This window comes from Eleutherodactylus coqui, chromosome 13 (assembly GCF_035609145.1).
Source record: "Eleutherodactylus coqui strain aEleCoq1 chromosome 13, aEleCoq1.hap1, whole genome shotgun sequence".
In the NCBI taxonomy this organism is placed as follows: domain Eukaryota; kingdom Metazoa; phylum Chordata; class Amphibia; order Anura; family Eleutherodactylidae; genus Eleutherodactylus; species Eleutherodactylus coqui.
Genome location: NC_089849.1, coordinates 125,160,123 through 125,173,499, shown reverse-complemented (window position 1 = coordinate 125,173,499; position 13,377 = coordinate 125,160,123). Strand labels below are relative to the sequence as shown.

Genomic DNA, 13,377 nt, shown 5'->3' with positions numbered 1-13,377 from the left:
AGTGAGCCCCCAATTGGAGAGAGAGCGAGAGTGAAGTAAGTGGAGTTTTCCCCAAGGCCCAGTGAGAGGTACTCATCAATTGTTCATACTTGAGTGTCCTGAATTCTGAGACCGCTGAATGGAGGTACTCTTCTTCAATTGTTCACACTGGGCATCCTTAAGCCTCAGATCACTGTGTGGAGGTACTCCTAATCAAGTCTGTCTAAATTCCTGCACTTGGAAGATTGTTTACTTTGCCTTGTACTGCTGAAGTTTGTCTAAGTAAAGTTGATCCAGGCCCTGACCGTTCCCAGGGACCCGAGGTACGGTATATCTGTCTGCGGCTCATTTATTATCCGCCAAAGGTTATTCTGGTGTGAATCAGCACATCTGCTGTCTTATGTAGTGTAGTTTTTAGTAGCTCTGCACGGTTCCTTGGAGCAGGCCCATGCTGGAGTGTTGTGTTCACCTAGCAGAATTTGTTCTTGTAAATTTGATGACATTGCTTTTAAAACTAGCAGCCCACCTGCTGTCTTGTGTAGCCTATTACTTGGTAGATAAGGTACTATAGATAAGACCTGTATCTCCATATTGTGTAGCTCTGGGTGTGGACATAGCTCTCCATATCAGCTTTAGTCAGCATTGTCCCTACCTGGAAGCATATGTCCTTTATTCTCTTCATCATTGTGGCAGCCCCATCTTCTGGGAAATGAAATTTGGTAAACAACTAGAAGTAGAATCAGGGGACTTCTATTCACATTCACGACTAGAGGTGGAGTACCCTCTGATCCACATTTCTGGTCAGAGAGCTGTGAGAGGGAGCCATGGCTACCATGTTTTAGCTGAGGCTGTGTGTCCTGCTAGCCCTGACTGCTGAAGTTCTTAAGTTACTGGTGGACGGTTTCCTGCTCCTTCTGCCCAAATCTGATGCACAGTGAGCTGAGGAGACCAATTGTTGGAGTTTTGGGAGGGGAATGTTGTCCCATTCTTCTCTGATGGAGGATTCTAGCTGCTCCACAGTCCTGGGATTTCATAATGCACCAAATGTTATCTATTGGTGGAAGGTCCGGACTGCAGGCGGCCGGTTCACCCCGGACTCTTCTTCTGTGAAACCATGCTGTTGTGATGGATGCAGTATGTGGTTTAGCATTGTCTTACTGAAGTATACAAGTCCTTCCCCGACAGAGACGTTGTCTGGATGGAGCAGATGTTCTTCTACGACCCCTATATATGGCTCAGCATTAATAGTGCCTGTCAGAATCTGTGCGCTGCCTGTGCCATAGGCACTAATGTTACACCATGCCATCAGAGATGGAGGCTTTTGAACTATGCACTGTTGGTCCCTCTCGTCGTGAGTCCACAGGACACGGCATCAGTAGTTTCCAAAGCGAATTTCACATTTTGATTCACAGAACAGTTTTCCATTTTCCCTCAGTCCATTGTAAATGAGCTTTGGCCCAGAGAAGACGCTGATGTTTCTAGATTATTGATATATGGCCTCTTCTTTGCGTGATACAGCTTTAACTTGCATTTGTGGATTCCATGGTGAACTATATTCACAGACAGAGATTTCTGGAAGTATTCCTGAGCCCATGCAGTGATTTGCATTACAGAATCACGTCTGTTTTTAATGTAGTCACGCCTCAAGCATCCAATATTGACCGTCAGCCTTGTCCCTTGTGCACATTGGTATTATTGTATCTTGACGCCACTGGAAGCTAGGGATGTGACAGGGCTTAGATAGAGGGACGGCACATGAATGGCTGATTGTCAGTGTGCAGTCCCGTCCCCCCAACTGTCTTACTGACCACCCCGCCACAGCTGCTAAGAATGTGGGGCACAATGTAGTGGGTCCCTCTGTTGATGCGACTGTGGCTGCTGCCACTCATGCGCTCATCCTCTGGCCGCCCCCGCTGCTTCACTCATGCCACTCTGGCCACCGCCGCTGCACTGCTGATCGGACTGTAGCCACTGCCGCTGCTCCGCTCATACTGTGGCCTCCGCTGCTCTGCTCATACTGTGGCCGCCGCTGCTCTGCTCATCAGATTGTGGTCGCCGCCGCTGCTCCCCTCATCCTCTGGCGCCGGCTCCGCTGCTCTGCTCATCCTCTGGCAACTGCTCCGCTCATCCTTTTTCTGCCGCTACACCGCTCATTCTGTGGCCGCCACCACTGCTGCACTCATCCTCTGGCCGCTGCCACTGCTGCACTCATCCTCTGGCCGCCGCCGCTGCTGCGCTCATCCTGTGGCCGCCGCCGCTGCTGCGCTCATCCGATGTTGGGACTCCTGTCATCAGGCCAGCTTTGCTAGTAACAAAGGGGGAAAGCAAAGGTCAGTGCCGGCCGCCACTGTGACCGTGTTCTCCCCGGTCGCTCACATACCACAGCAGCACAGGTCAGTGACGGGGGAACAGGGACACAGACTCTGGGGCTAGGGGTGTTACACAGTCTCCACAGCTTGCGATTAACTGCCAATTGGAAGCTAGGAGCTTGTCAGGGGGCATTAACTTTTGCTAACCCAGATCAGCCCCAAGCTTTTGGTGGTGACAAGATACAATAATACCGTGCACATTAATTTCTCCAGAGTCTCTCAATCTTTTGATAACATTATGTACTGTAGATGGTGGGATCTTCAAAGTCTTCACAATTTGTAGATGCAGTTTTTAACAGATCAATGAACCTCTGGCCATCTTTGCCTCTGAGAGACTCTACCTGTTTAAAAGCTTTTTTTTCTAATACACAGTCATGTGATGTAGTAAAGAATTGACCCTCCAGCTGTTTTTCATTAGTACCACTTACTTTTCCAGCATTTTGTTACCCCTGTCCCCACTTTTGTGAGATGTGTTGCTGCCATCATTTCCAACAGAGTTAATTTTCTTAAATGAAAACATTTGTTACAGGATGGACTTTCATTAGGTTTAATTGATACCAAATAAATGGATTATTTTTAGTAGAACATCCAGTCTGTCCCATATTCATGTGTTCCCAAAAACTCATAAACCATCTTTTCCTCTGACTTTTCGCCCTATTAGAGCAGGCGTTGGATCTGTTAGAGAGATTATCTTCCTGGCCTGATGACGTTCTGCAGTCTCTTGTACATTGTATAATGAGACCGATTACGGAAACAAAAGAACTTCTAAAATTATGGATACACTTATCTGGCGTATAAATTGCATCTCACTCTATATGTCCATTTCTTATGACATGTCTAAAACGGTACTTCACAATAAGTATAGTGACTGCTCTCCTGATGTAAAAGAATGTATCACTCCCGTCACTCAGTACTTGTTGTGTAGCAATTATTTTCAGCGTGAGGAAGATTGCAGTTCTCTGTTTGTGGTCTGAGGCGTCATTCAAAGTCACCAGTACGGCCACTACAAACTATTTGCAGATCTTACGCAGTTAGCAGTGGGATGAGGGGAATTCACCTGACCATGGACACGTGGTCCAGCAAGCATGGCCAGAGGCATTACATATCCTTCAAAGCCCACTGGGTAAATGTTCTGCAGGATGGGTATGAAGCCGAAAGTGGTGGTCCACATGTCATGGTATCCCCAAGAGTTGTAGGACACTCCTCTTCCTCCTCCACATCCCCCCTGTCTGTTCAGTTCAACTTGTAGAATTTATTCTTTGAAAACCTTATGACATTGCTTTAAAAAAAAATCTCCACTTCTGCTGTCTTCCTAGGTGTAAATGTTGGTAACTGTACTGCCTTTCCTTGGAGGAGGCCGTGCTTGAGTGTTGAGTTTCTTGTAAAGTTTATGACATGGCTTTTAAAACCAGCAGTCCACCTGAGGTCTTCCTGGGCACAATTATTTTTCTCAGAGACCCTATATGGGCCTTCTTTTGTTTTCAGTGACACCCATCTACTGTGATTGACCCATACACCACTGTACACCATTTTGACCAATTTTTGGGAGGAGCATGGTGTTCCCCAGATGTGTGGCTGTATTCCCAATCAATTTGGGAAGATCTGGCTGCATTGAGGACCTTCTGGAGGGCAAATTAGTGAACCCGATTTTTACTCACATTGACTTTAATGGGAGTCAGAATTAGCTGACCTGTTTCACAATGATTTTCATGAAATTGGCCTGATATCAACATAAATCAACTATTCCACTAATCGCTCATCACTACTCTGTACATTGTGCATGTCTCGGGTTGGTACTACTGAAATGCATTAGACTCAGCCTGCAGCACCAATCCGGCAACTGCAGAAGGTACAGATCTGTCTGCTTCGTGCAGCGAGGAAGCTAGAAGTGAGACCCCCCTGAAGAGGACCTGCCGCTCGCTTCACGTGTTGGTTTTATAAACATTTGCATTCCTCATAAAATTAGAATGCTGGGGCATCTTTTATTTGAGCTCTTCATTAGGTTATTCCTCTGTTATTCCTTCTGGAAGTGTAATAATAAATTGACAATTGGGTGTAACCATAACTCGGTGTAACCTTGCTGTTATGAATGGAGCCCATTCCTACACAATCTAACACTGCAATCAGTGCTAACAGTGCCTCATTGTGTAGAGACCTATATTGACTGACTGCCAGAAGCAGCAGCGCCTCCTCTCACCTCCCTCAGCTGCTGCATCCCATCATTCCTCCGGCCACTGCCCATCACCCTTAGGGTACCTGCATGCTCAGCCTGCCTCTTAAAGGGTATGCACCCATCTTTCCTCTCCCCATCCTGTCCCAGCCTTTCTTGGGTTATTTAAGACACCTTCCCCAACTGAAAGCTACCTGAGTAATAAGGTTCTTAGTGTTCCACTGACGTGGTTTCTGTATTCTGCCTGCTAAATATCCCACTTTGTCAAACTTTGCGTACCCCAACCATGCCAATTTATAGCCTACATCTTGCCTGCCCTGACCTCCTGCCTGTTTACTGTATTGTATGAGCTCCACCTGTCCTGATCTGGCCTGTTATCTGACTGTCTGAGCACAATCCCATGGTACCACGCTTCGGTAGTTTTTGATCCCTCGGGGTCAGCTGTCATTCTATTTAGACTATTTCTGAAATACCGTCCAGGAGGTTCTCTGCAACAAAGACCAGATCCCTCTAAAAAAAAGAGTTTAAAGTGAAATATTTCTTATCTGCCACTCATTCGGTCATTCCTTTCATTCACACACCCTGATTAGGCAATGGACTTCTGAGATGAATTATCTGATGTCAATGGGACAAATGGTAGTTTGAATATACTTGGACATCATGGATAGAGTTCATTTCGAGTCCAGGAATGGATCAATGGCTTGCTTAAGTCACTGACCAGTTTATAATTGCTATATACTACAAGCATTATATTACCTTTATCCCCCCCCCCCCCCCCCTCCCCATCCTTGTTTTTCCTCTTTTCTCTCTTCTTTCTTCTCTCCCTCTCTTTCCCTTTCTCTTTTTGTTCTTTTCCTCCGATACCTTTAAGCTGACTTGGTTTTCTCTGTTTTAATTTTCCTTTCCTCTCCTCCCACCACCTACCCTCTATGTAAATCGTATGTTGACTGGTAGGACAATACTTCATCCTAAAGACAATTGTATTCTAGTTTTGGAACTCTTCTTCACATGCTATCAGCTTGTATGTTCATTCTGCACCTGCTAAAGTGATGATGTCTTTGTTGCCTCCAGGTTTTCTCTAGCATGCCACTAAGTATATAGCGTAATGATTGCGGTCTGATAGCTTTACAGAGTGCATCATTGGGATGGTTGGAACTTTGCACTTTGTGTTCTCTTTGTTATAAAGTTGAAAAACTTTAATAAAAAATATTTAACGCCAAAAAAGGGGTTAAAGGGTGAAGAGCAGGGACCTCTTGGAGCTGCTCTCAGGGGTAGCCCTAAGTCGAATCAGTGCCACAGTGGGTCCATGCCTGCAACACAACGTGTCATGGATCCAGCTGCACCAGATTGCTACTGAAACATCGTGTCCTTAATGTCTGAAGAGGCATTGGTATAGGTCAGAGGCATAACTTAAAGCTTCGAGGCCCCAATACAAAATCTGTAACAGGGCCCTCAACTGTAATGCATTATTCATAGTACTGGGCTCCCTATATGAAGAAATGAGGACTAATGGGCCCCCTAAGGCTCCGGGCCCGGGTGCAACCACATCCCCTGCATCCTCTATAGTTACGCCCCTGGTATAAGTGACTCCCCTCTGGGATCACAGAGACCCTGTCACAGCTAATATAAGGCACTTCCTAGCTTCATTCTGAAAAGTTTTGGAGGAGCCTGGTGGGACCTCCTCTGTCATTAGATCTGTGCTACATCTATGCCAGAACACCAGAACTACAGGCCAATACACCATTTTATTTCATACCCTTGCTTAAAACTGTCCTGGAACAACAAGGCTCTGGTTTCTGTCTTCTGGAAGGTGGCATTAAGGATGACAACTTTTGGGGGAGGTAATTTTTTTTGTTGTTGAAATGCATGTATTTTAGCCTGAAAATCATTTTTCCAAAAAGGTTTCCTTAAAAATGTTGCACTGCTTAGTTTCTGCAGCTTCTACCTATCACTGTATACAGTAGCTGCAGACTGACTTTGCCATCAGATCAGTAACAACTTAGTTCACCCTCCTCTCTTAGTAAAGTATAACTTAGCAGAGAAGAGGAGAGATAAAGACTGAAATCCAAGCTGGCAGTCCAGCTACACTGGACAATGTGCTGCTCCAGACAATCAGGTTAATCCTCAATACCCAAAATGTTATGCACACCCTAAAACACATCTCTTTAGGGCGAACAATCACATGCCCTAGAAATGCATAGGGGAACCCATCCAGCACTTGACCAACGCACGGTAATGTGCTGAATGTTTTCCTCTGCATTGCTATAAGTAGTTGTCCTGTGCACCCATAGAAGTTCCAGGTTTAAAGCTGCTACATGGACTCTGTTTATCAGTGGAGGTGAGCCGCCCGTGAAACTGTTTGCTTTATCCCATTCTCTCGTCTATACTTTGTTGGCATTGAAATGCTTCTACATTCTCCAAGACTTTTCCTGAGTTGCAGCAACTCTCTGGACTGCGCTACCCCAGACAATCAGGCTAAGCATGTCCTAAAAACACATCACTTGACGGAGGCCTATCACATTTACTAATTTAACTAGCCCTCTTCTAAACTCTTCCTTAGAACCTGTTACCTTCACTCAAACTCCTTGCCCTAATGCACTTCCTATTAGTGCATACACAGATAATGTATAGTATTCTATTTAGTAAAAGATAGCCAGACCATCATACAGACATTTTCTGCCGCCATCTTCGGCACACAATAACTTTTTTATCTTTCCATCGACGTAGTTGTGCGCGGGCTCATTTTTGTGGGATGTCCTGTAGTCTCTGTTAGTACCATTTTGGAAAACATATGACTTTTTGATTGCTTTTTATTGCATTTTTTCTCGGAGACAGGGTGACCAAAAAAGTGCATTTTTGGTATTCTTAATTTTTTTTTTTTCGGACGACATTCACCATGCGCGGTAAATAATGCGCTACTTTGATAGATCGGATGCAACCATACCAAATATGTTTATTTATTTTACTACTTAGATTTAAAAGACAAAAAGTTTTTTGTTTTTTTTTAAATTGTAGTACTTTTTTTATTTTTAACAATTAGTAAAACTTTATTGTTTTTATTTTTACTTTTTTTTAGCCCTTTAGGGGACTACAACATGCGATGCTTTGATCGCTCCTGCAGTATGATGTAATGCCATAACATTACTTCATACTGCGATCGGGCAGTCAGTCTATCAAGCCACCCCACGGGGATGGCTTGATAGGCATTCTGCCAAGACAGCTGTGGGGCCTTTCAGAGGGCCCCTGGCTGCCATGACACCCACACGGTGTCATTGCAGGGGGCCGTACGAGTCCCCCGAACATTGCCCACGGGCATTTAAAGGGTTAAAAGCCGCCATCGGCCGAGCAGCCGATTGCAGCTATTGCCGCCGTGTGTCGGATGTAATAAACAGCCTGCACCCGTGATGCATGAAGAGAGATCGCCCCGCGATTTCTCTTCATACATACCCCGACCCTGCAGGACCTAACTGTACATCCCATAGCAGGAAGGGGTTAATATTATATGTAATGTCTGATTTTGCCCGTTCATAAGTGCTGCAGAAAATGTTGGTGCTACATCGATAAAGATTACTAACATCATCATGGGTATTGCTCATCTTACTGCCCATGATAATGCATGTTTGCTCATAACTGGATATGCCTTTCCCGCAGATAAGGACATGGCTCATTGTATTCTTCGGGGGATGACCTTCAGTAGAACACGTTTATTCGGAAGCATGTATGTTGAGTAATACTTTTATTAGCTCGAGTAGAAAGCATACGGTAGATAGATTTCCATATAGCACCGAAAATAGTGGCTTTTGACTAACTACCTTCAGCCACGTCTCTTACCTCTGCTAAACCTTAAAGGGGTTGTGTCATTTATTTATAAAACAATGTTATACTCCTCTATTCCTCCACAGGCAGTCTTCTTACGGCATCTTCTCCTCCCTGAGCTTCTCCAGTCCCCGGGTCACATCACCTCCAGCCAGCCGGCTACTTATGAAGCCTGCATTCCTTCCTGCAGGTCAGTGAAGGTCATGTCCCTGTGATGTAGCGTTCACTGCCTAGGAAGGAATGCTGATCTATGGCAGAGACAGCAGGCATGAGCAGTCTCTACAATACCTCGGCACTCCCCCTGCTGGGCTGTGAACTGTGATGTAGCGTACATTACCGGACACGAAGGAGACTGCATGTGAATATACATAACGTCACAGGAAGAAGTATCAGCCACCTGGAGGGGAGGTGACCCGGGGGACTGCAGGAGAAGATGGGTGAGGTAGAGATCTGGTAAGTAGACTGACGAGGAAGGAATAGGTAAGTATAGAATTTTTTTTTAATGCTCAGCTCACTCTTAAAGGGGTTCTGTCAGGAAAAAAAAATCATACCTACCTGTGCCTTACAGGGCCTGTCACCGGGAACCTGCTACTCTTCTCCTCTTCCTCCGGCAGCCGTCCGATCGCAGGGCAGAAGCTAGCAAAGTGCCAGCTTCCACCCCTGCTCATACCACTGCCAGACGGCCGCCCGGGTCAGTGGGAAGTCCTGCTGCCCGTGTCAGTGGTCGACGCGTCGCCCACTGATTGGCCTGGCCGCGACTAACCACTACTGTCCTTGGGTAGTCGACAGCGCGTACGCATGCGACCACTTTCCCGGTGCACTTGCGACTCTTCGTGGACGGCATAGGTTAGACATGGCCAGGTCGGCGGGAGCATGCTAGAGCCGCTGGGAGATGACCCCTCACGTGGCACCTAAACAACGGAGGGACCAAGTACAACGGGATTAGGTGAGTATGCTTTGTTTTTTTAACTTTTCTCTTTCCACAGGTTAGACTGTAAAGTGATGCAGAGCAGGATGCAGGGGAGTATAATTTTTTTTATTTTTTCTGACCGAACCCCTTTAAGCACTATACCATCAGGGTCCAAAGTGGGTTAAAACTGTCCAAAAATCATCCTGCTGCAGCGTCTAAGGAGCGGGCTCACAGCCGAGGAGATAGTGGGGTAGATTGCGGTCTTGGGGCTTTACCATCTCCTTCCCTGGGGGTAGCACGGGACCCGTCCAAGTTACAGCTCGGGGAGTTTCACGAGGGTAACCCAAGGTGTGAATTACCTGAAGGTTCTTTTGTCACTTGTGATGCCACCATTCTTTCCTCTGCGGTAAATCCAGATGGTAGAAAAATAAGTAGTCCACACACAGGGAAACGTTTAAAGCAAAGCCGAGAACGGTCGGCAGTGCTCCTTTACTTGAACACAAAGTGGTGTGACAGGGAGGATTCATAGGATAACAGATGAGTCCACAGTCCATGTTATCTGTGGGGTTCCCGGCTAATCTCCTTCACTGTCTCCAGCTCTCTACCGGTCAGCACTCACATTTGGCAGACAGGCATCCTCTCTCTCTCTCTCTCTCTCTCCCTCTCCTCTCTCTCCTCTCTCTCCTCTCTCTCCTCTCTCCTCTCTCCCCTCTCTCTCCCCTCTCTCTCCCCTCTCTTTCCTCTCTCTCCTCTCTCTCCTCTCTCCTCTCTCTCCTCTCTCCCCTCTCTCTCCCCTCTCTCTCCCCTCTCTCTCCCCTATCTCTCCCCTCTCTCTCCTCTCTTCTCTCTCTTCTCTCTCTTCTCTCTCTCTCTCTCTCTCTCTCATTGAAGCTCAGCTTTAAATTAAGATCTCCGGTGACAGGTTCCTACCCTTCCTGCTCCCCATTCCAGTACCACTTGCCTACCTTTGTTGTTCACCCTCTTCACAACCTTAAGGCTGGGTTCACACAGGGCGGATTCCCGTCGGAAATCTCGCGGTTTGGCCGCAGCAAAAACCGCGAGATTTCCGCTTGGAGAACCGCCGCGGTCTAAGCTGCGGCGGCTTTGAAGCGGCCCGGCCGCATGCTTTTCCGTTGCGGCCGGCTCTCCCATAGAGGAGAGCGCGGCCGTGACGAAAATAACCAAAAAAACTAAAGTAAACAGACATGCTGCAGCCGCAGTTTCAACCGGGTTTACCGCAGCGGATTAGCCGTCCCGTGTGGACGAGGTTTCTGAGAAACCTCGTCCACATGGCTGGCTAATCCCGAGATTAGCGGCCGCGGGCGGATCTGCTGCGGCAGAACCGCGGCAAATCCGCCCTGTGTGAACCTAGGCTTAAAGCTGCGCTGGAGTTCTGTAATAAGTATACAGGCTGGGGCAAAAGTCACCAGACATAGATTCGGCTTTGTATGTTTACAGGTAACTGTGACGGTCTGGAGCATCACATCGAGGACATCCCGTGAAGAGTCTGCAGCACGATGTATCTCACTTTGTATCTGTTTATTACAGTACTGACATCAATTACATGCCCTGCCCTGTGTGTTGTTTTTGGAGCACAGACCTATTTTAAGACCCGTTGCCAGCTTTTATTTTGTAAATTTCCCAAAGTTGCTACAAGTTAGTCTCAGAATGGAAAGTAAACTTTGGGTCCCATAAATGGTACCACGCCTGGGGCCTAGCAGAGCCTTGATTTTGTACTTCAAACCACAAGTGAAGTTGCTAAGACGAGACTCATGGCGAAGCAGTGCGGTCTGCGTGATGAGATTGATCCTGCTGTTTATTTATTTCAGGAATGTCAATGAGTAAACATGAAAGTTGGGAGCGTAGATCCACATATACTTGGTGTGTACACAGATAGCCTTACACAACGACACATCCCCCGGGGCAACAATCAGCCGTTGTGTATACACAGGGTAAGCGCAAGGTGTCATTGGATCTATGGACTATGCATAAGCTGACATAAACACTCACTTCAGTATATACACACACATTCACAAATAATTATCTCCTCAAGGTCGTTCCCCTCCTCCTCCTCTCCAACTCATGTTCCTCTCCTCCTCTTACACTACCAAGAACTCACCATGACTCCCCTGGGGCCGGATCGGGAAATTAGTGGCTCCGAGTGATATATACCTCGCCAGCTACTTATGTAACATGCAAATAAACAAGTCGACAGCAGTATGTTCCAAGAGCAGACAGACGGAGACAGATATCACCTTCCAGTTTACTAGGTACCTATGTATGGGGGCACAAGCTTACATTCTCTTTCATGTTCTATGAAATCTGACAGACCCAACAGACCGGTCTGTAGGTTACTAAAACAAATGGAGTAACACACATGGCAGCTTAGATACACCTGATTTCCCTGACATGTTGGGTTACATGTCTAAAATGACTGTGCGAATGTAATGGTTTCCAGTTACTGCGGAGTTACTGCACTTAGTATTATAGGCGCAGTCCACGGCTGTAGCTACTATGTCACATGCCATCAGCAAACTTCTGGGAAGAAGAAACTTTAGGGTAAGTGACTCAAAATTACTGCAAAACCTGTCATTTACAAATTCTCTCAACCTCTATGTGGATTTCATACTGTGTAATGGTGTTCACAATAGCATTGTCTCTGTGCAGAGATTTCTAACGCAGGTATTTAGAACTCTCCAGTACTTTTAAGTGTCACCCTAAATTCAGATTTCAGATCTAAACTGAGCCATTCTGGAGATCCCGTCCCATAGTGGGCTGGAGCTGACATTAAAGCTGGCCATACATTAGATTTCCCTCTGACTTTGCTGGATTTGGACTATCATTTAATATGTATGGTGTCTCCGGATGCTTCCCCCACAGCAGACGTCGAGGCAGAGAAGGATCGGGCAGTTGGATGTCAGCTGGCTGATCCTTTGGTTTTCAGGAAATAAGCCGAATGTGTATAGAGGCGTCGCGCACGATAGTTGTCAGAGGAACGCTCAGCTATCCTTATATGTATGGGAAACCTAAACGCCCATAACAATTACTAAATACTGGCAAAAATACATTAAACCTGCCTTAGGAGCTTTTACACTCTTGAATATCCCCAGCAGGACACTAGCAGGAACCAGTGATGATTGTGCTTGGAGAATGTTACATTGTATAAAGACCCCTTGTGTTACTCTGGCCTATGACACATGGCTTTCAGCTGTCATTTTTACCACCTTGGAGGGGACTTAGTTGTCTGAACCTCTAAGGGGGCTTGTAATCAGATTAATGGTGTACGCTGATAGGGCAGAGGGTCCCACAGCCACACGATCACTTAGGAGCTTAAAAGCAAGCAGAATTAGTAAGGCAACGTACTTTAGAATCTCGCTCACACCCAGCTGTGCCAACCTGTGTATGGCTGACTTCTCTGCTGAGCAATGTCCTAAAGTGTTACAGTGATACTCTGCTCATTGGCCTGCCGAGTTTTCTGAGGCCTCATGTCCATGGGTGGGTCAGATTCCGCAGGTGGGAGCCCGCATGGAATACCACCCTGCCCGCGGCAAGAGGACATTGCTTACCTGTACAGATCCTCTGCGTGGCTGTGCAGGTCTTCCATCTCCTCCACTGTGGATGTGAGCGTGGGCATCGCCACACATCTAGAACTTACCTCCTCGTAGAAGCTGAAATCCTTTAAGTAATATAATGACATTTTACTCAGAGCTTTAACTCTTATTCACCGACTATGGATTTCTTGAACAGGTTAAGTGAAAAAGGGAGAATGAAAACCCATATAAGGCCGGGTGCGCACTTGTGTGCGAGTTGCACCTGAGAGGCTCAGTGGCAACTCGCCTCGAACAGCACACAGTCACCAGTCCGTCTGTGTGCTCTCCAATTTAGGCAGAGGACCACATTGACATTTGCATGTTCTCTTTATCCTTCGTGATATGGACAAGAATAGGACTTGCGGTGAGTTTTTTTCAGAGCATCAGTCCATGTGAAATAACGTCAATGTGTATAGCCCCACAGAATATAATGGGGCCATGTGTTGTCTGTGAGTTAACACAGACAGTGCATGGCCCCAAATACACAAGCGGCCCGAAGACCTAAGATATATTTTTATCAATTTGTGCCAAAAGTACAGATTT

At 46.5% G+C, this 13,377-nt stretch overlaps 1 protein-coding gene across 1 annotated transcript in view; it reads left to right on the top strand.

Moving 5' to 3' along the window:
- CLCF1 (cardiotrophin like cytokine factor 1) overlaps positions 1-13,377 on the top strand; it is a 62,420-nt gene that overhangs the window by 46,658 nt on the left and 2,385 nt on the right. The gene's annotated exons all lie outside the window — the stretch shown is intronic.